Below are 17,708 nucleotides of genomic sequence, written 5' to 3' on the forward strand. Positions count from 1 at the left end.
TGATTAGTGCCAGTGATGGAGTCAGATTTAGGGCACTGTTTTGAATGGTTCAGCACAGTTTTAAGAACTAAAGATTCATTTAGTGAGTAAGATGGTATTCTCTAAGGTGGATCTTGGATCTGGTTAGGACCAGTTAGAGATCAGGGAAAATAATATGCAGAAGTCTGCCGTTATAACAGATAAGGGCACTGGGAGTGTTGAGTTATGATTTGAGAAATTGTTTAATGCCAAGTGTTTATGAGTCAGATGAACAAAGCAATCAAAGGTTTATTTGAATGGGATTTGTGATAATCTTGGACGATGGTTTTGTGGTGTATTCTCTGCGGAAATCTGCCAAGGTTAAGGAATGCCTTAGGGGCAAGAGTGTCCTTGGGTGGTAAGGATATTACATGTGCCTTGGGAAAAGGTTCTGAGACTTCTTGCAGATCAGAATCAGTTAGTAGGCTGTTATGACACCTCAGTGATAGGGAAAAAGGATTACTTATGCAACATGTTGGTTAAAGGATTTGACCAGAACTGGATTAGAGTTTCTGGTAGGTCAGACTAACTCCAAATTAATTTTAAGACAAATCTCAATTTCATAAGTGAAAACTTAAAAACATCTTTTTCTCTTTTGACTTATGAACTACCGCTAGTTTGGTTAAGATGTTCTAGTCGTGCTCGAAAACCTAGATACACCTTTGGAGTGTAACCCATTATTTTCAATCATTGACTTAACTCAAGAGTGTGCCTTAGGGTCAGTCAAACTTGAAATACATCACTAATTTTATTCTAATAAGAGAAGTCAACCTTGAGATAAAATAAACTTCTTCGGATGCCTTTCCTTAGGGAGGCCCCAAACGGAGGCGACACGAGGCCCTTCCTATGCCTCTTGGTGTTCAACCAATAATGCAGACTATGAGACTTATTGTCATAACTCCCTTTCCCACTCACTATTTTGGAAAAGTGTGTTTATCACAAAATCAATATTTTTTAATTTATTTTGTAAAAATAAATTTAATTATATTTACCAAATGATATTCTAATAATTACTAATCCAATTAAGCAAAAAAATAAAATAATAATTGTGCCCTTAATTCTAATTCTAATTTTGCTATAATTAAGAGAATATCATTTTTATTTTAATAAAATATTTTTCATTTAAACAACAAATTAAACAACTTTAATTTTCATTTACCATCTTAACTAATCAGACTAAATTTATTATTATATGAATTATAACATATAAACATATAACAAAAATTATAGGACACTCCTAATATCATGTTTCTACACGAATGTAATGCATGCTGATTAGATACTGTGTGCGTATATGAATGGCCTGTTATAATGCATGAAAAAATATTAAACATTTTAATCACATTCAAACATTTATAATAAGTAAATAAAAGCAGGTATGGTAACTTTTGGGTATATCTAGAAAAATTACAACACTTGCAAAAAAATACATGAAAATGTAACCTAGACTAACTAAGGCCTGATTAAGAGCACTTTGATCTTAAACCTTGAGAAGTATTCTTGTTGAGCCCATGTCACCCTTTTCCATATCCATTTTAAATTATACAACTATTTAATTATTTTAAACAAAATTTTAAAATAATTTGTTCACTTGTGAAATTGGCGGTCGTATGTACAGTATACGACACCTTTTGAACGAAATGAATATAATAAACGACAGAGTACAAATATCTTAAAAAAACACATAGAAATTTTATAGTGGTTCAACCCTGTTCCGATGAATAGTAATAACCTAATCCATTTAGTCTTTAGTATTGAATCACTCGAGAGACAATTACACAGATGAACTCAAGAGTTCACTCGTCACCAATTTGCCCAAAGTTTCTCTCCAAAAAATATCCCTCTCAAAATCGATCCCAGATCCAACTCACCCCTTTTTATGAAGCCCTGGGTCTTTATTTATAGTACCCAGTGGTTGTTACATGATCAGTAATACTGGAGATCGTGGTTTGGTACACAATTATTGTGTAGTGGAGATACGTGTCCACCTCCCCATGATTATGAGATCGTGGATCTTCTCGTTGTTTCTCTGGATCGTAGTTGATGATGCACGATTGAAACCTTTAGGAAAATGCTAAGTCTTGGTTGGTATATGAGACTTAGGTGCGAGGCTCGATGACCCTTTAGAGCTTGGGTGCTAGGCCTGATGACCCTCTGGGTGCTAGGCCTGATGACCTTCTGGGTGCTAGGCCTGTTGATAATACTCTGCGACAGAGAGGATACAAGAGTTAGAGAAACTGAAGGAAGGACTCTTTAATTCCGCTGCGTATACTGTAAGTATTCTATTCATTGTTTCTCTTTGAATTCAATTTTAGAAACATGTTTTAGGCTATCTCGTATTAATTTGTTTAATATTAGATATACATGAAAATAAATAAAGATCATGTATAAGCTAATCCAACAAGTAGTACCCTAACAGGAAAGTCCCTCTGGACATTACATAGTACTTTTATCAACTATCGATAATTCACTCAGCACCTATTTTTCAAGGATAATTGTAATTCCTAAGAATAATTCTATTTTTCAAGGTAAGTTAATTTCTTGAAAATTTAGTATATTTTCAAGGAATTTTGAAGTCCCAAACATATAATATATTATTCAAATATATTAATTCCTAAAAATACAAAATATTTATCAAGGAATTTGAATTCCTAAAAATATAATATATTTTTCGAGGATATTAATTTCTAAAAATACAACATACTTTTAAGGAATCTGGATTCCTAAAAATATAAGAAATTTTTAGAGGAATTTGGATTCCTAAAAATATCAAATATTTTTCAAGGAATTTGAATTTTTAACAATACCAGATATTTTTCAAGGAATTTGAATTCCTAAAAATATGGTTAGCATTAAAGGCTATAAGTAGTGCCTCACTTATCAAATCTCTGAACCATGCGCCTCCTTCAGGAGCTTCTTAGCTGTGGAATTCTCCAATTCTTCATCAACTCTGTGCATCTTCTTTTGGGTAAGTATTCTCTCCCAATCTTTATGTTTTTGATGAATCTGTCTAAATTTCCTTGCTCTGCTCTACTTTGATTCAAAACAATTGAGTTGTTTGAACCAAAAACTTGTTTTTAATAAAAAATTGGCTTGATCCTTGCCTCTTTCCGCGTGATTCATTAGAGTTTAAAGGTCAGTAGGCCGACCACCTTCAAATTTACTAGCCTGGGAGATTTCCAAGCTTGTAAAACCCTAGGCCGACCATCCTTAGGTTTCCTTGGCCTGGACGATTTCTAGGCTTATGAAAATTAGGGTTGGGCGATTTTTAAGGCTTCACATCTGGGCATAGGCGACTTCCACGGTTTCAAATCCAGGCATAAGAGATTTCTAGGTTTGTAAATTTCATCATGGGCCGACCACCCCCAGGGTTTCCACTGCCTTGTGCGATTTCCAGGTCTACACATCCCCTCATGGGTCGAGCACGCTTAGGGATCCTTTAGCTTGAGAGATTTTTAGACTTGTGAAGTTCATTGTGGGCCGACCACCCCTAAGGCTTCCACCATTTGCCAACCACCCTTAGGTTTCCTTCACAGGCCGACCACCCCTAGGGCTTCCCTAGCTTGGGCGATTTCCAAGCTTATAGACCCTTGGCCAATTTCTACGGTTACAAAATCAGACTCTATAGTGGAGTCTCATTTCCTGGGCGATTTCCAGGGTTCCCAGTCAAGGGTGGTTGGCCCAAATCTTAGCATAGGTCGACCACCATACTCCCTGGGCAATTTCTAGGGATCCAAGATCTAGGGTGGTCGACCCAACCATAGGCCGACCACCTGGGACCCTAAAATATTTGTTTCCTTCGGTTTCTTCAATTTTTCTTTTTAGTTAATGGATATGCCCCTAGCTATTGGCTTCATTATGTTGATGTAATAACTTTACTCTTTATTTTTCCTTTGTTGTAGATGTCTAGCTTTTCTTCGTCAGATAAGTCTGTAAGCGAGCGTACTCCACAGGAGTTCCCGGAAATGGTTAAAAGGATTATCCCTCACTCAGCTTTATATTTATTCAGTGAGGAAGATTTCTTGAAAAGGTATAGCCCAATGGTGAGAGTAAAATTGAAAACTCGGAAACCCTCTGAAGATAATCCTTATATTTCAAGGCACATCACTCAGGGATCTTTGTCTGACTCTTCTCACATCTCTTCTTAGCATAGTACTCCCCGTTGCTCTCAAGGCACATCTCAGCAAAGTCATTATTCTCAATGGAGTCTATTTGGTTAGCGAGACTTTTTGCAATGCCCTTTGCATCGGAATACCAGTCGGGTTCCCCATCACTCTTCTTCTTAGCGAGAACATATAGAGGGCTCTCATCGCCAGGCTACTCATCCTCAGGAGTGTTCTATTCATAGGTTTCAGCCTAAGGTGGTTTGCCCTTCTCCCAAGAGCAAGACAGTCTCGCCATTTGCGCATCAGAAGAAGAGACGACAAAAAGAGTTCCATTCATCAGATTTTGGGGCCACCTTTGCTAGTGAGATCATATGGAAACCGGTTGAGAAGCCTCGCTCTACTGATTATGAGGTGGTTTGGTTCAAAGGGGCTGCCTCTGACATGACTGAAGAGAAGATGAAGAACTTAAGAAAGACCTTTAACTTCTCTGACGTTTCTATTATTATCCTTGGTCCAGATGACATAGCTGAGGACCCCCCTTTGGGTATGTGCTTCTGGACACGCTATGCCATCAAGTCTGGCACCCTACTTCCTCTTCATCCATACTTTTGGAGCATCACAAATTATTTTGGTATTAGTCCCTCTCAGCTGGCTCCCAACGCGATCTTGGTATTATCTGCATTGTACATTATCTATCATCGTAGAAATGGGCTGCTCCAGTACCTCATGAGATCCACTACTTATTTGATCTGAATACGAACCCTTCTCAGCGCAACTCGGGGTACTTCCACTTCCACCATTATACGAGCGAGGGTATCGACACCTTCTTGGAAGAGATTTTTGGAAATAGCAAGTCGTTTAGATATGCCAACAACTATTTCTTCACTAAAGATGCAGAGGCCAACTATTCCAAGTTTAAACACGTTGTGCCTTTTTATAGACCGCTCCCGACCCAGGCTATGAATGTTTAGGCTAAAGCGTTGATTGCCATGACCCCTGAGGAGAAGAATGTCAAGACCCTCGTTACTTCAGAGAACCTTAGGAAGGTAGAGATGTTTCCTTCTACTATTGCCGATGTTCCGGATGAAGATGGTCCTGAGCCCATGAATGCCATAGAATCCCTGGGACCTATTCATTTCAAGGAGGTACTCCCTTTGCCCGTGCTAGCTGGACAGGAGGGTGATGAGGTGGGTGCATTCGTGCACTCACTACTTGCTTCAGATGATTTTGATGTAGCCACGTTCGAACCCGAATCTCTTTCAGAAGGTTTGACACTTTTATCATCTTTACCTTATGTTTCATCTATATTTGATATCGCGCTAATATTTGATCTTCTTTTGCAGGTTTAGATATGTTTGACTTTGTTCACACCCAATAATGGTCGACTCCAACCGAGACTAGCTCTTTCATCCGAGCGGATAAGAAGGCCAGGGTTGAGCCTGAGTCGATAACGGATGTTCCTCCAAAGGTGCTACCTTCGACTCTTTTGGCATCTAATCCTATTGAAGAGGTAGATCCACTCTTGCCTATGCTTGTTCCTCCTAGTTTCACTGATCTGGGTGCCTCCTCTTCTGCGCCTGCTGCCTTATCTAAGCCACACCAGTTTGCCATATGGAATTTAGGTGCCATCATTGACCAAGCTTCCCATCCGGAGCAGACGACAATGACTTTTAATGGGATTAAGAATGAGGAATTGAGCACCATCCTCGCGAAGTCACTCCTCGACATTAAGAGTGTAAGTTCTCTATAGTTGTCTTTTTCTCTGGTTAGTTTGTGTCCTGACGTTATGTAACACTTGTATGTTTTCTACAGGTGCTGATGTTGGTCTCCGATGTCCATGATAGGTCTGTAGAGTGTACCTCTACGCTTTCTAACCTTCATTTTGAGCTTGAAGCTATCCGCCATGAGGTGCTAGACCTTAGGTGCGTTTTGGGCTTTAGGGATGCAGACATTGCTTTGAAAGATGAAGAGATCAGCACTCTCCACAGTACCGTGGAGCTTAAAAAGCATGAAGTGACCGAGTTGACTCTCCGAGTAACCCAGATGGAGGGGAAACTTGCCGAACAGCTCAAATAGTCTGAAGCTAAGAAAGAGAAGCTCATTGCTGACATGGACCAACGACAGAAGGATTCTCTTATAGAGAAGGAGCAAGAGGTCAAGGCTGTCCAGGACAAGGCTTGAGAGGAGAATTCAGAGACATCTTTCTCTTGCTTCTACTTGACCTGGAAAGTCCAACAAAGAACTAAACCTGGATTTCCTTCCTGAGAAGACACGAGTGAAGGGGCTTAAGAAGTCTCTGGCTGGTAAGGCTGCCGAGGATCAAGGTGGTCTTTCAGACAATACTCCTCGCTCAAGTTAGTCTTCTTTTGTTCTTTTACTCTGTCTTTCCTTTCGTGCCATTGGTGGGGGCACCTTGTACTTGACAATCTTTACATATGACATTTTATGCCTTTATGATTTTTTGTTATGAGTACTTAGTGTATTGATTGAAATTTTTTATTTTCAATGCTTACTAAGTATATCAACACACCATCCTCACTGGTTCAAGTATCAGTATACTCTGAACTCATGTATTTCACGTGCCATACTAACCTTGCTCCTTTATGTTTTTCATGCTAACAACAAAGGTAATGTGAGTAGTACCGATACTTCACCAAGTATCATGAACAAAATGGTTAGGTTGACCACCCGTGGGTGATAGGCTGACCACCCGTGGGTGATAGGCTGACCACCCTATAAGTGACATGGCTAGAAGTTTCCCTACCAATGCATTTTTTGTTTTTGTTTTTTGCACTTTCGGAACATATGTTGAACAAATATCCTAGAGAAACTTGAGCTTACCTAGTACTTAGGGTCATGTCCTCATTGCTTATGTATACCCCAATCAGTATGTACTACTTGCCCCCAAGTGATAATGTATTCAAAAGCCTTGGTTACTTGCTACTTGACCATGCCTTGCTTCGAGCGTTTAGACACATTGTACTATCCTTTTCACCCAATGATGCTAGCAACAAATGCTTGTCCTTCATTGGTAGTCGGGTGGTGGTTTCATACTCAATAGTAATGATACCTATACAAAGATGCAGATTGTGTAGCAAGTGTCGATCACGATTCACGTAATCTCTCATGTGCTCGCTATAATGATTGTAGATTGTCTAATTTGGACCAATTGTGTCATGATGGGAAAATCAAGCCTGTAACGAGTCTTAGATCAAATTATCGATTAGTCCCACAAGGACCAGATTCAATTATGATTTGATAATGGCAACTGGTCCTCATACCAGTCTCTTTTGTTGATCGTATGGATCGATAGGTTCCTCAAGAACTAGGATTGAACATGATCAAATAATGGCGACTGGTCCTTGCACCACTCTCTTTTGTTGATTGTATGAGTTGATAGGTTCCTCAAGAACTAGGATCAAACATGATCAAATAATTTGGCGACAAGGTCCAGGAGCGATCTCTCTTTTTGTATCGTATGGGTCAATAGGTTCTTCAACAACCAAGATCAAACATGATCCATAAATGGCGACAAGTCCTCGGACCGGTCTCTTTTGTTGATCGTATGGGTCGTTAGGTTCCTCAAGAGTCAGGATCGAACATGATCAAATAATTTGGTGACAAGGTCCTAGGACTAGTCTTTTTTTTTATCATATGGGTTGATAGGCTCCTCAAGAACCAAGATCGAACATGATCCATAATGGCGACAGGTCCCCGGACCAGTCTCTTATTTGGATCATATGGGTCGAAGGTCCCTCAAGGACCAGGATCGAACATGATCCATAATGGCGACAGGTCCTCGGACCAGTCTTTTGTTTGGATCTTATTAGTCGATAGGTCCCTTAAGGACCAAATTTGAACATGATCCAATAATTTGATGACAAGGTCCTAGGACCTGTCTCTCTTTTGGATTGTATGGGTCGATAGGTCTCTCAAGGACCAGAATCGAACATGATCTGATAATTTGACGATAAGGTCCTAGGATTTGTCTCTCTTTTGGATCGTATAGGTCGATAGGTCCCTCAAGGACAGAATCGAACATGATTCGATGGGGTCGACAGGTCTAAAGTGACCTGTCCCTCGTTGAAAGAAATTTATAGAATTAAGTGAAACTTAAGATGTTGATGCTCAAAATCTCACCAAGGGAAAATATGAGATCGATGCCATGAAGCCCCCATTTACACGGCATAGAAGCCATGGCTTCGCTCGGCCACGCTCGGACACCAGGTGGCCTCGCTCGGCCGTGCCCCAGGCGCGAGGCCCTCCTCGCGCGCACACCACCTGGCGTCGCCCGGCCACCGTGTACGCATCTCCCTGGCGTCGCTCGGCCACCGCGCGTGCATTTCCATGGTGTCGCTCAGCCGTACCTCGGCGCTCATGGTCCAAGAGTGGCCTCGCCCATGCCCACGGAGGGGCCTCGCCCAATAGGCCTCGTGGTGGGCTCGCCCATGCCCACAGAGGGGCCTCGCCCAATAGGCCTCGTGGTGGCCTCGCCCATGCCCACGGAGGGGCCTCGCCCAATTGGCCCCGTGGTGGCCTCGCCCATGCCCACGGAGGGGCCTCGCCAAATAGGCCCCGTGGTGGCCTTGCCCATGCCCACGGAGGGGCCTCGCCAAATAGGCCCCGTGGTGGCCTCGCCCATGCCCACGGAGGGGCCTCGCCAAATAGGCCCCGTGGGGGCCTCGCCCATGCCCACGGAGGGGCCTCGCCAAATAGGCCCCGTGGGGGCCTCGCCCATGCCCACGGAGGGGCCTCGCCCAATAGGCCCCGTGGTGGCCTCGCCCATGCCCACGGAGGGGCCTCGCCCAATAGGCCCCGTGGTGGCCTCGCCCATGCCCACGGAGGGGCCTCGCCAAATAGGCCTCGTTGTGGCCTCGCCCATGCCCACGGAGGGGCCTCGCCCAATAGGCCCCATGGTGGCCTCGCCCATGCCCACGGAGGGGCCTCGCCAAATAGGCCCCGTGGTGGTCTTGCCCATGCCCACGGGGGGGGGGGGGGGGGGGCTCGCCAAATAGGCCCCGTGGTGGCCTCGCCCATGGCCTCATGGGGGTCACATCCGCAGCACACTCAGCCTCGTGAGCAGCCAAGAGAGCCGCACCATCAATAAGCCTTCCAAGGGTCCCATTCCTTACACCTAGAGACCCCTATGCTTAGAGGCTCCAGTACGAGTCGAATAGGACATACTTGTACGACCAAGTACTGAGTACGGACACCAGTACCAGTGGGACTGCTGGGGTAAGAGTTATGGCCCGTACATCTACGGCCAAGGGTCAGAGTCGACACCACTACCACCTGCGACACTACGCCTGCCGCCACTCATCAGACATGGGTACAGATAAGTAGTGGAGACATCCTCCTGACACCTGCTCCTGTACTGATGTACGACCACAACCTCTGAAGCCACTCCCCTGACATAGTACTTATGTACCATTTGGTCTCTTGGACCACCATGTACCTAAGGCCATTAGAGACTACTATAAAATGAACTTGAACACCACCTGAAAGGGGGTTGGAAATTGTACTGTAGAAAAGGCTTGAGTGTGAATGAAAGACTGAATTCTCCATTATTGTTCTATCATTGTTCTTGAGTGATTGTTTAAGTTTCTACAGCTTTTCCATTAGAGACCTTGACTTGATAATTTTTCCAACTCAACTTAGTTGACGAGTTCTCACCTTCAACATAAGAGATTAAATTCATTCATTCATTAAAGCATAATGGCTGCTACATAGATACTTCGAAAATACTACATTTCCAAATTAAAACTTGTGTCACTGTTGAACAGCTTCGGTGATAGTATCGGCGGAGGTGTTCTCCATTCCAGTAGTTTTTGATTAGTTATCCATTCAGTCGAGCTATCGTGTACGTCCCTGGTGGGATCACCTCCTCCACAAGGTATGGCCCTTCCAAATTAGGTCCTAGTACCCCTGCTGCAGTGTCCTTAGTATTTAGGAGCACCCTCTTAAGTACTAAGTCTCTGACTTGGAATTTTCAATCTTTCACTCTGGAGTAGAAGTATTTGGCCATTTTTTGTTGATGTGCTGCTACTCTGAGGCTTTCCTCTTCTCGTCTTTCTTCGATTGAATCGAGCGACTCTTTTATTAGTTGATGGTTCTTCCCTTGATCATATGTCTCTCGTCTATGCGATGGGGGAGTGACTTCAACTGGCAACAAACTTCATACCTAAACGCGAAAGAGAATTGTGTATGGCCTGTTGCCGTTTGAGCAGTTGTTTAATGTGACCATAAGACCTTTGAAAGTAATTCTGGCCAGGCTCCTTTCGCTTGTTCAAGGCGTTTCTTCAGAGTGTCTTTGATAGTCTTGTTCACTGCTTCTACATGACAATTAGCTTGGGGGTGTGCTATCGAGTAAAAGCTCTTTATGATTCCATGCCTCGTACAAAGTCGGTGAACATATCATTGTCGAATTGAGTCCCATTGTTCGAGACTATCTTCTTTGGTAGATCAAATTGACGTACAATATTTTTCACCACAAATTCTAAGACTTTCTTCGAGGTGAGTGTAACAACACAAAATTTCTAATAAGGCGAAGGCCTTGATTAGTGTGTCAGGAGGGCATAATTGGTTTATATGTATGTTTAATTGTTTAAATACATGATTATGTGGCATGTATAATTGATATGATTATATGAGTATGTTATATGCACATTTATGAGTACTAAATATGCATGTGGGCCCTTTATAGCTTATAAGGGTATATTTGTAATTTTGGCCCGTTGAGGGCATAAATGTAATTATATGTGATTAATAGTTGAGCCCACATTATTATGTGGATATATTTGCAGTATAAGGCTCGAGACAGTATCAGTGAGCGGATTAGCAAAATAGTCACACCAGAGTTTAATACCTGGCTCGGGGAAGCCTAGGGGTATTTTTGGGAATTTAGAGAATATTTTGGGATTTATTATGTATTGAATTAGTATTTGGTGGTTAATTGGACATGGCAGGATTAATTGGTAGATATTAGGAATACTTGAGTAGTTAGCGGGAATTGGGGAAAAAGGACTATTTTACCCTTAGAGCAATTAGATGGCTAAGTAAATTCAAGGGGGCATTTTGGTCATTGTATTTGTTGAGGATATGATCAGTTAAGGGCCTATAGGTACTTGAGAATTCTCTAGATACAATAGGAAAGACCCCAAACTCACTATCTATTTCTCCCTTTTCTCTTACACGATTTTTCCCCATATCTCTTTATTACTCTTGAAGAACTTTGATGAATTGAGGTTTTGAAACCAGAGGAATTAGCTGGGAATTGTGGAAGAAATGAAGCTAGATCTAACTAAAAGGGTGCTGGAGAGTTAAGCTGTAATTGAGGTAAGGTTTTAGACTTTTGAATATGAAGGTTCATCTTGTTCTTGTGCTAGGAATTTAGGATGTTAAGATTGGATATTGGACTGGGTTTTTGGGTAATGAATTGCTGTTACATTAGGGTGGTAGCTTCAGTATTATTACTATGGTTTTGTGTTTAAATTGGGTGATTAAAACTCCTAAACTCATAGCTGAGTTTGGTCCTTGTTGGGAGGTTTGTTTAGTTTGAAGTGTTGAGGATTTTGGCTTGAAAGAGGTGGAGCAAACCTAGAAATTCTAGGTTTGTAGGGGTGCGCCGCTACCCACCTCTGGGGCACCATGAACCGCATGCCTAGATGGCCCTGGGTGGCTCTTTGACTTGAAGGCACGCTGCGACCCTAAGGGGCAAATGGTGGCCCACCTCCCCCTGAAGCTTGAGGATTTGGTCTCTGACTTGGGGGCGCACCGCGACCCTTAGGGTCAAGTTGCGGCCCACCTAGGGGTTTTTGCCTTAAGATGGTTTCAAAATTTGGTAAGGCTCGGGGGTTCAAACTTAAAAGCTCGGGACGATTTCTACTACATGGTTTTGTAGAAATCAAGGTCCCAGAGGCTAGTTTTTGTCTCCTAAGTATTTATTTAGATTAGAAATTGATGATTACCCATTGGCGACTGTGACTAGGTTTATCTCCAAGGCTCGGGACTGAGGATCGTGCTTGGGACCATTTTGTATCCTCCTCTCGGAACCCAAGGAAAGAAAATTGCACCCTTGTGTGGTTGTGTTGGGACTGAGATTCCCTATATCTGGATGTATGTGTTGTGTAGCTGTGATATGGTTATGCGAAATATGAAATGATCAGCCTAAGAGAGCCAGGGCTGATACTTGCGCATAGGACATGGTTCAGCCACTGTGAGCCGGGGTCAGCTAAATAAACAATGGACTCAGCCTAAGCGAGCCGAAGTTAGATGAGTAAACAGAGGGCTCGACCTAAGGGCGCCGATCCTGAGTATTTGTTTGTTGATTAATATATATCCTTGAAAGAACATGCTTAATATTAATTTGTTTGGTGCTTATGATTTGTTGACCTTCTGATTGGTTGTCTTATGTATGATTGCATGCTATTACGGGTTGTGTATTTTCTGTTATGGCTTTCTTCATGGACCTTGGCTCACAGGTTTTACGTGGTGCAGGTAAAGGCATGGGAAAGCTGGATCAACCATGAGTTGGAGAGCTCTGGGGGTGAGGTGTACATTGTCAGCTGCTCGTCTGCCACGGCCGAGGGAAAGTATAGGGACAGAGCCTAAAATTTGTATTTTTCCATTAAAGTTGCCACTGGTTGTATATAACTTTTGAGAATTATAAAGTGTTTCTTAAACCCTGTTTTTTGGATCCCATGTATCAAACATCTATTTTAATGAAAATTAACCGTTTACAATCAAAATCTTTTAATCCTAACCTGATTGTTGACTTTAGAATCACGTTTTTATTCAAATGACTTGATTAGCAAGTCGTGCCCTATTTTAAATACACAGTGTAATGGTCTTGGTTATCTGTGGCATTACAACTTGTTATCAGAGTGGTCTAGGTTTAAGGGTTCCTGAAGACTTGCTGGACATGTACACTCTTCACTAAAGATAAGCTTGACTCGGGGTTTTGTAATTGTATATATGTGATTACATGCTTAAGTGCTTAAATGGAATATAAATGCTTTACTCTATGATTAATATGGAGCATGAGACACTGATAAGGCTTGGCCCTTGACTACTCTGTGATTATTATGAGGCATGCTTATTTGCATTGCTCCTATATGTGAATGAATATTTGAATGATTGTTTGCATCTTGATTGCTTATGGTTGGCTGAGTTTCAATGGTGGACTATGTAAAGACTGTTAACCTATCATCAGTATCTGACCGCCGAGTTATTGATTGCAGATAAACTTGGATAGCTATACATCCAATGCGATCTATATGACTAGACGACATAGGGTCTGAGGCTAGAGATGATTATCGGGGCCAGAACCCTTTGTCAGTCCCTGAGAACGGGTAGCAGATACTTGAGAATATGCAAGCCAGTTAAAGAGTCAGGAAGAGCAGATCTGTCTTCTGAGACAGTAGGCTCCGATAGGGAGTGTTGCACCAATTTCGCTACCTGCTGTGGCACCAGTTGTACAGACACCAGAGGTTAGGAACAGGTGAGAGCCATTGTATGAGCAGTTCAGGAGACAACATCCTCCATCCTTTGAGGGAGGGCCAGATCCACTGAGGGCCGAACAGTGGATGAGTATGATTACTTCTATCTTGGATTCTATGAGGGTGAAGTTAATGACAAGGTGGCCTGTGCCACCTATATGTTTAGAGAGGATGCTCGCATCTGGTGGGAGGTAGCATCACAGATCAGAGACATTTCTACTTTGAGTTGGGATAGGATCAGGGACCTGTTCAACCAGAAATACTATAACATTGCCGTTAAGGCAGCGAAGGTGAATGAGTTCGTGGGGTTGGTGTAGGGCAACATGACAGTCACTGAGTATACCATGAAGTTTGATAGGCTTACAAAGTTCACACCAGATCTAGTGCCTACAGATGCAGCCAGACAGGACAAAATTATTAGAGGGCTTAACGCTATGATAGCCCAGGATGTGAGAATTACAACAGTATCTGGGGGAACAACTTATGCCCAGGTTGTTGAGAAGGCTCTTACCAATGAAGAGGCGGAGAATAAGATCTGGAGGGAGAACGCTGCGAGACAGGATGTAACGCCTACTTCCTTAGAGCTGTTACTAAGTGAGTTAAAAAAATGTGCCACTAGCTCGCTAATCTAAGTTTTAGGTTAAAACTGTGATTAAACTGAAACAAGACTCGTTTAATAACATTATTAATCATAAAACCTGGATATTCATTGAAATGTTTGAAAAGTTACACAGTTGGGATCCCAAATACTGTTTAGGAAATACTTTACAACCCGAAAATACAAGTATAGTCGACTTAGGCGACAACAACCAATACATTACTTTTTCCCAAAATCGCCCTGGCCATGGCAGCCAGGCAGGCCGAACATGTGCCTATCGCTCCACGCTCTCCATACTCATAGTTGGCCGACCTTTTCCTTGGTCTTACCTGCACCATAGAGCACCCGTGAGCCGAAGCCCAGTAAGAAAACTCAACATAAAGCATATAATACATACAATACAATTCACAGTATATAACAAAACAACCACCAAGCAAAGCACATAGCAGCCAATGCCGTCGCAGGCGCTATACCAGGCCCTGGGTTCGCGGTCTTTACCAAGAGGGCGACTGCAGCACCCTAGGAGCGTTTCGCCCCAACCGCCTGCACTTCGCGTGCTCAACTCCGATCCTGGCCCCTTGTCGTTCCCGGCTCTTTGCTGTTCTCGGCCTCTTAGCCGTTGCCGGCCTTCACCGTTCATTCACACACATGCGTCACATAGCATAACTTTGATAGATATATAAAGACATACTAAATATAAACCATAAGGCTATACCCTGCAATTCAAACAATAGGGCCACACCCTACAATAAAAAATAATAGGGCGAGTACAACCATTTTCTTACCTCTAATCCGAGTGTTAGCAGTCAGGCAAGCAATCACGGCTTTCGAGAATGATTCTCTCCTAAGTCCCAGTGGTAACCTACTCACACACAACAAGTAACTTTCTCATTACTACTCGATTTTATAATTGATCCCTGGAACCAATCCTGTGCTCTCGGGACCTCCCATTTCCCCACACGGGGTGGTGAAATCATCCCCCGAGCCCCCTGGACCTAAGCCCTAAAAATACAAATTTTAGGGCCTTGAAAATGGCCTAGCGCCGCGGCTCAGCCATACAAGCGCTGTGACGCCTAGACAGGGCCCCTGCCCTGGATCATCCCAGTGCCGCGGCCCAAAATAACAGCGCCGCGGCGCTCCTATGCGAACCTAGTTTTGTTGGTTTTTCCACCATTTACCCCATGCCAAAACACACCCAAGTCATGCCCCAAGTGTACCCAAGTCCCAAAGGGTCCCAAAACTCCAAATAACACCACATACAACATATATGCATTAAAACCCAATCCGAACTCACACCTAAACTCAATTTCAATCAATGGTTTAAGATTCTACAAAAACTTAAAACCAACCAAGAAAATTTTCAAAACTTGATGAATCTTTACCTTTGGAATTTTTTTTTTACCCTAGGCTGCCTCCAATGCCACTCCAAGCTTTAATACTCAAACCCCAAGCTTAAGTTCCCCAAAACTTCATATTAAAACCCAAATTCAGAAATAAAAAATCATATTCCTCAAGAACAACATAAATGACCTAAACCACGGAAATGAAATCCTTACCTCCTCCTAAATTTCGAGATTTCTAAGTGTGAATGGCTACTACTCAATATCCACAACTTGAACTTCACTTCCAATTCCTCAAAACCCAGAATCCTCAAGCTTGTTGTTGGTGTTTCTCCTTCTAGAGCCCCTAAGAACCAATTGAGTATCAATGGGAGAGTGTTAAACGATTATGGGTTTCCCTCAGCCAAAGGTTATCTAATTATTGCCCAAAAGACCATTCTACCCTTCCCTCTAACTTAGTTCTAGGCTAACCCACAAGGGTATATAGGTCCTTTAACCCTTTTGCAAAAAATGCCACCTTTAACTTATTATTTCAGCAACAACACAAATTCTAAGGATACTAGTAGTTACCAATATCTCAACTAAGCACCAATTCCGTGATCCTCTGTTAACACTGCAAAACAGGATCTCCTCATGCCGGAAACACTGCGCAAAGTGCAAAATCAATGGGTTCAAATTACAAATATGCCCCTAATAGCCAAATGGGGCCCACATGCATATTTAATTCACCTAAACATGAATTTCCAATCATATAATAATTAAATTAACATTTTAAGATAATTAAATCAATTATTGCCCCCATCAGACTAATCAAGGCCCTAAGCCTTATTAGAAAATTTGGGACGCTACAATTATTCCCTCCTTACAGAAATTTCGTCCTCGAAATTACCTGAATAACTCAGGATATTGATCCTGCATATCTATCTCAAGTTGCCAAGTCACCACTTCAACTTTACTATTTCTCCACAACACTTCTACTAAGGCGATGGTCTTGCTCCCCAAGACTTTTATCCTTTCGATCGAGAATCTGAACGGACTTCTCTTCATATGATAAATCTTGATCGAGTTCGAAGTTCCCATAACTCAAAATATGCGTAGAATCTGATATATACTTCTGGAGCATGGATATGTGAAACACATCATGAACCCCTACTAGAGCTGGAGGCATCGCCAATCTGTAAGCTACCTCTCCAGCCCGTTCCAGAATCTCAAAGGGGTTAACGAACCTAGGGCTCAGCCTGCCCCGTACACCAAACCGTTTCACTCCTCTCAAGGGAGAAACTCTAAGAAACACATGGTCATCGACTTGAAACTCTATGCTCCTACATCTCAAGTCTGAGTAACTCTTCTACTGACTCTGGGTAGCGACCATTCGAGCTCTAGTCTTCTCAATCGCCTCGTTGGTCATCTGAACAACCTCAGGGCCTAAATACCTTCTCTCACCCATCTCATCCTAATGGATGGGTGATCTGCACTTTCTCCCATACAACATCTTTTGCGGAGCCACCCCGATAGTCGCCTGATAACTATTATTGTATGAAAACTCAATCAAAGGGAGATACTTACTCCACGATCCCCCAAAATCCAACATGCAGGCTTGCAACATATCCTCCAATATCTGAATTGTCTTCTCAGACTGCCCATCCGTCTGGGGATGATAATTAGTACTAAACCGCAAGTGTGTGCCCATAGCCTTCTGTAGGATCTCCCAAAACATGGAGGTGAAGGTGGGGTCCCTGTTGGATACTATCGACCTTAGAGCCACATGTAACCGTACAATTTCCTTCACATACAATTCAACATACTGCTCAACTGTATTATTTTTCCTAACAGGCAAAAAGTGGGTTCACTTAGTGTACCTATCAACAATCACCCACACTGAATCATGTTTTCCCACGGTTTTCGGCAATCCAACCACGAAGTCCATGGTGATATCCTCCCATTTCCACTCTGGAATCCCTAGTGACTGTAACAACCTTGCTGGCTTTTGATGTTAAGCTTTTACTTGCTGACAAGCCAAACACTTGGCCACATAATCCACCACATCCCTCTTCATTCCCAACCACCCATACAGAGTTCTCAAATCTTGGTACATCTTTGTTGTACCCAAATGTAAATAATAGGGAGTGGTGTGAGACTCATCTAAAAT

The sequence above is a fragment of the Humulus lupulus genome, chromosome 5 (genome assembly GCF_963169125.1).
Source record: "Humulus lupulus chromosome 5, drHumLupu1.1, whole genome shotgun sequence".
Lineage (NCBI taxonomy): Eukaryota > Viridiplantae > Streptophyta > Magnoliopsida > Rosales > Cannabaceae > Humulus > Humulus lupulus.